This window comes from Camelus bactrianus, chromosome X (assembly GCF_048773025.1).
Source record: "Camelus bactrianus isolate YW-2024 breed Bactrian camel chromosome X, ASM4877302v1, whole genome shotgun sequence".
NCBI lineage: Eukaryota > Metazoa > Chordata > Mammalia > Artiodactyla > Camelidae > Camelus > Camelus bactrianus.
In genome coordinates, this window is record NC_133575.1 from 106,708,823 (window position 1) to 106,714,822 (window position 6,000).

Consider the following 6,000-nt stretch of genomic DNA (forward strand, 5'->3'; position numbering starts at 1 on the left):
AAGAATAAAAACCTTAGAATAGCCATGAAAAATAAGAATGAGAGGGATCTCTTAACCAGATATCAGATATATCCAAAGTCACCACAATCAAATCAAAACACGGTAGTGTCATGAGAATGATAGGCAATTAGATCAGAGGAATAAAATAGAGAATGCAGAATTAAGTCCCATATATAAGCATTTGGTACATGGCAAAGGTAGCATTTCATTTCAGTGGGAAAAGGATGGATTGTTAATGAACAATACAGATGCAACTGGATATTAATTTGCAAGAATAAAAAATTGGACCTCAATTTTATGCCAAAAATCAATAGTTGCCAGGTAAAGACAATATTTACATAGAAAAGCAGTAAAAGTCCTGCAAGAAAATCTAGGAAAATATACACACAACCTAGGGGTGGGAAAGGCCTCTTAACCAATCCTTAAAACCCAGAAGCAATAAAAGAAATGTGACTTTATACAATTTTTCAAAAATTTGGCACAAGGTACAATAATTGAAATCAATAAAACAAGAAATTGGAAACAGCTGCACAGAGAATAGCTGAGGGGCTTATGGCAATAGAATACATGGCGCTCCTACAAATTGACAAGGAAAAACAACCTTTCAAAAACAAAGGCAAAGAATGTGAAGAGCTATTAACAAGAAAATCCAAACAGCCAACAATTTTTTAAAAAGATGCTCCAACTCACGAGTCAGAGACACTCAAGTTAAAATAACAATGAGATGACCCTTTTCACAGGACTATTAAAATTTTAAAAAAGCAGAAGGACCAACTGTTGGGGAGAATGCAGGAAAAGGTGTACACCCGTATATTACTGGTGGAACTGTGCATTTGTTACACCCTTTTTAGAAAGCAATATGGCAACATTTAATGAAATGTAAAATAATATAAATACATACTTCAACCTAGCTATTCCATTCCTGGGAATCTGGCCCAGAGGGAAAAAAAGTGCAGCTAAGGGTATATATACAAGGGTTTTTTTTGTTTTTTTTTTGCAATGTTGCTTTTTAGTGACAAAAATAAATGGAAGCAAAGTGAACGTCCACTAAAAATTGAGTGGATGACTAAATTGTTCTCCATCACAAAATTCTGTGCAACCATTAAAAAGAATGAAATGAAGCAACTGCAAATGACTTGTAGGTTTTTTTAAATAAGAATAATAGTAATAATGATAATAGCAAATACTCATATATAGCACTATTTTAAGTGCTTTATGTATTTTAACTCAATGAATCCTCACAAGAACCCTATGAGATAAGTACTATCATCATCCTCACTTTTCAGATGAGGAAACTGAAGCCCAGAGAACCTAAGGTCATGTAGCTAGTAAATGGAAAGAAGAATAAGATACAGAAATGTGTAAGTCACTCCTGGGCATTTATCTGGAGGAAGCTCTAATTTGAAAAGATACATGCACCCCAATGTTCACAGCAGCACTATTTACAGTAGCCAAGACATGGAAACCACCTAAATGTCCATCAACAGATGACTGGATAAAGAAGTAGTGTTATATTTATACAATGGAATACTACTCAGCCATAAAAATAATAAAATAATGGCATTTGCAGCAACATGGATGGGCCTGGAGGTTGTCATCCTAAGTGAAGTAAGTCAAACAGAGAAAGAAAAATACCAGATTATATCACTCATATGTGAAATCTAAAGAGAAAAAGACAAACGAACTTATTTACAAAACAGAAATAGACTCACAGATGTAGAAAACAAACTTATGGTTACCAGGGGGGAAAGGGGGTGAGAAGGGATAAATTGGGAGTCTGAGATTTGCAGATACTAACTATTTTATATAAAACAGATAAACAAAAGTTTATACTGTATAGCACAGGGAACTATATTCTATACCTTGTAATGGCTTCTAGTGAAAATGAATATGAAAACAAATATATGTATGCATATGTATGACTGAAACATGCTGCACACCAGAAATTGGCAAAACACTGTAAACTGACTATACTTCAATAAAAAAGCAATGTGTAAGTAACACGACATAATTTTTAGAAAATAATCTGTAATAAAAAACATATATTCATGTATATATGTGCACATATGCATGTTTCATATAGTTATATGAGAATAGACAAATGGAAGGATATGTACTAGGCTAGTAATATGGGTTATATTTTTTTTACATAATTTTATATGTGTTTAAGTAAATTACACATAATTAAAGAGTCACAGCATTTCAATAACGAACAATTCTAGAGGAGCTGCAGTCACTACACCAGGTAAGGCAAAGCAGGGAAGTCTGCCGCAAGTGAAGCCCCTGTAGATCTCCATCACCATCTCCTGTCCCTCCTCTGCACCCCGGGGTGCTGTGCTCATCCCTCCCTTATGGCAGAACTACTGCATTAGAAATGCCAGGTGCTTTCCCATCCTACAAGTCAAGAGATTTCCTGGAACCCAGTCATCATTGTGCTCTGCAATTTCCCAACTACCGAAGCCTTCTCAGATCCCGCTCTCGTGCATAAATCTCAGATTTGGGGCACAGAAACAGAAAGGATCTGCCTCACATCCACATTTTTAGGAGAAATAAAGCTTTATCTTGGGACAGGTTCTATCCTCATCTATTGCAAGGTGATTTAAACTTTACGATGCCCACTGACACACTCCACACTCATGCCCAAGGTGTTTACACAGATAAATGGACAGAGATTCCTTTTCCCAAGGAGCATGGGTTCCTGAGGAAAGATACATACTTTTCATATTGGCACTCAGGGAATGTTTGTTGAGTGAGGGACATGATGTACAGGAATAATTCAAACAAAAGGTAAAGAGTGAAGGATTAAATTATGATCTATAAACCAAATGCTATGGGAGCTGGAGTGGAGAAGCATGAATGCTTGGAGAAGTGGTTTTATAAAGAGATGACATTTGAGCCAGATGTAGTGTTTCCCAAAGCGTGGTAGCATCAGACCCTGGGAGGTGCCAAAGAACTCCAGACCTGCTGAATCGGAATCCCCAGAAGTGCACCTCAGGATCTGGTATTTTAACGAAGCCCTCAGAGCCCTTCTCATGCACGCTGAAATACAGACCGCAAGAAATGGGGCAGATGTGGGTGTGCAGAAACGTCAGGACAGACACAGCAGTCAAAGGCATTAGTAAAGTGCCCGGGCATGTAAGCAAAACAGAAAATCGCGGCTAATTCAATGTGACTGGGCGAGCTGGTGGTTCAAGAGGAATGATGAGCTGGGAAAGGTGGGCTAGGGCTGGAACGCGGAGGGCCTGAGGAATGCCAAATGAAGTTTGAACTTTATTCTGAAGAGATTTGAGATAAACAAATAAATAAACAAAAACAGGAGAACTTTGACTTTCACAGTGCCTCCCAAATCTGGCCACGCATCAGAATGATTAGGATGGCTTGTTAAAAGTCCAGGTTGTGGGGCTCCACTCCCAGACCTTTGGAATCCGAATTCCCACAGATGTGGCCCCGAAATTACATTTTTAAACAATCTTTCCAGGTGATTCCTGGGCAGCCAGCCTGGCACTGATTCATAAAACGGAGTTCCGGAATCACTGCTTTACTGACAAATGCATTCCTGAAAAGTTGTTTGTTCATGGAGATTTTATTAGTGGAGTCATTTGTTCAAAGCACTAGACAAGTGTGCTATTTATGGGCAACATCCAGCAAATCGCTTTCTCTAGAGCATTTCAATAAAATGAATACCCAGTTTGAATGCAAAACCCCTGACAACTTTCAGTCAAATGTCACAATATGTTTGGGCAGTAAGACCAGCGCCTGGTACTAATGATGCCATATGGTTGCACAAAGGCAACAGGGGGAAAAGAATTCAAAACCTTCTAGTTTTATCTAGCTTTGCAGCAACATGAATGAACCTTAAAGTATGATGGGAAAGGAGAAAGGGCTAGTAGGATGTGACGCCAATAGAGCCCTGGCTTCAAAATGGAAGTATCCACCATGTATCCATTTTGAAGTCACAGGGGAAACTGAAGCAACAATCGCTATGGGCCAGGTGGTCACTCAACCCAACTCATGCTCCAATATTGATTAGATGCGACTTCCAAGCTGTTTCCTCTAGGTTTAAGATTTTAAGTTTATGTTATTTAGACACTCATCTACTTCAAAGATGGGTGAAAGGGAAAAAAAAAGTAGGGATATCACGTTCAAGTACCAGTCAGTAATCCATTCTTCTACAAAATGCACGCAGATGATTCTGAGTCTAAAGAATTGTTTCCTCCAGCCACATAATATTTTAAGATTGTAGTTTTCATTTAAAGTATGTATGTCTGTTACTAAAGTGTCTCTTCGTTTTCATGCAAACACCTTGGTTTGGCAAGCTGGAATGCTGGCATAGTACCTCGTGATTTTCAAATGCTCAAAAGTGAACTTTAAGCAAGAAGTTGTTAGCGTTTAACCTTCCAACAGCCGAGGCAGCTTTTTTGCTCTCCGAGGGCTCCTAACCTGACCCCCAGAACTTCCCAGCTCCCCTTCAATTCCAACTCCTTCCTCAAGGCCCACTGCTGTAAACAGGCTAGAAATCAGAGATGAGTCCTGAGAGGAGTATCGCAGGGAGGAAATGGAATCCAAACGAGTCTTTTGTGCACTGGGGCTGGTTCCGCTGTAGGAATCCCTGCTCTAGACGGCTTCCTAGCACTCTCTGTCACTGTACAACAGAAGAGGCAAACACGCATCACCAGTGCCCTGAGCCAAGTTCAATTTCTCAGAGTTAGTAACAGGACAAGGAAGGACAAGGCACCTAAAAAAAAAAAAAAAAAAAAAAAAAAAAAAGCAACTCTAGGTAGAGAAGTTGAGAAAGGGTTAAAGTTTAACATCTGAGGTGCTTTTTTGCCAGCTAATACCTTGGCTCTGGGGTAGGCGGGTGCAAGGGAAAAAACAGTTCCCCAATGTTACTGCGGCTTGATCAGTGTGTTGGGAGCATGTATGCAGACTTTGAGTCATAAGCTATGTCCTACCCTGGCACTTGCCTCCCTGCCCCAGGCCGAGGAAACCTGGGTCGGCGTTACCCAAGAGGATCACAATTCCAGAAACATTTCCCCCAACCAGTCTGATTTCACCTACCTGAGAAAGGGAGATGCAACGGGCCTGGTGGTGAGGAACAAGCAAGATCCCACCATGGACCAAACTCTTAAAGGGACCCGCTGTAATTACTGCCAATGGTCACGCGCTCCCGGGGGGAGGAAGCTTCTTGGTCATATCATCACGGTGCGTGTCTGAGATTTGCAAGAGTTTGCATCTGAGCCAAAGCACCTCCAGCTCCCTAAGCCCCTCCTGGTTTCAAGGGCTCCAGGCAAGACAAGCAAATAGTCCAAAGTGATCGCAGGGGTCAGTGGACCCTCTGCGGTTCATAGCAGACTGTTCTGAGGAGTGGTAAGTCACAGGGTCTATACTGCAGCTATTTTTAGTGAAACCAAATTCCTTCCCCAAGTTCTCTTGCTTCCAACTTGTTCTAAGTGTAGGAGACCAGCTGTGGTCAGATCATCTTACTGGACCAAGGCTCTGTCAAGGCGAAGGGAACAAACCAGGGAGGTGGAGCAAAGAGCTGGCGACTGGGGGCGCTTTGGCTCTTTCTCACCGTCTCAGGCATCTCCGCAGGAGGATCCTTTGGAAAGGAAAGTGTTATTCCCCAGGGGAGTGGGCATTCCCCTCCAACCTGGCAGAAACTTGATAGGTAGATGACATCAGAGGGAAAAACTGAAAAGTTGGCAGTCCTTTCCCTCTCTTCCCCAATTCCTACAACCCAACACCTCTCTCTCTCTCTCTCTCTCTCTCTCTCTCTGTCTCTCTCTCTCTCTCTGTCTCTCTCTCTCTCTCACCCACACACACACTTCTACTCCCAAGTGCATACCAGGTCCTGCAGGTGAAATCCAGATCTTGGCCTGGACTTGCTAGAAGGGTCTAGAAAAGAATGTCATCATCCAGGAGCCAGGCCTGGGGTGAAAGTAAGAGGGCTGGTGTTTCGTCCCTTCGCAGCTGTCATTCATTGTTCTAAGAGGTAGTTTT

At 41.4% G+C, this 6,000-nt stretch overlaps 1 protein-coding gene across 1 annotated transcript in view; it reads right to left on the minus strand.

The window, feature by feature from the left end:
• FGF13 (fibroblast growth factor 13) overlaps positions 1 to 5,345 on the minus strand; it is a 464,013-nt gene extending 458,668 nt beyond the window's left edge. Inside the window, exon 1 of the mRNA XM_074359695.1 lies at positions 5,059 to 5,345. The gene's annotated coding sequence lies outside the window, so the exon portion shown is untranslated. The remainder of the gene's footprint in view (positions 1 to 5,058) is intronic.
• Between the last annotated feature and the right edge of the window lie 655 nt (positions 5,346 to 6,000).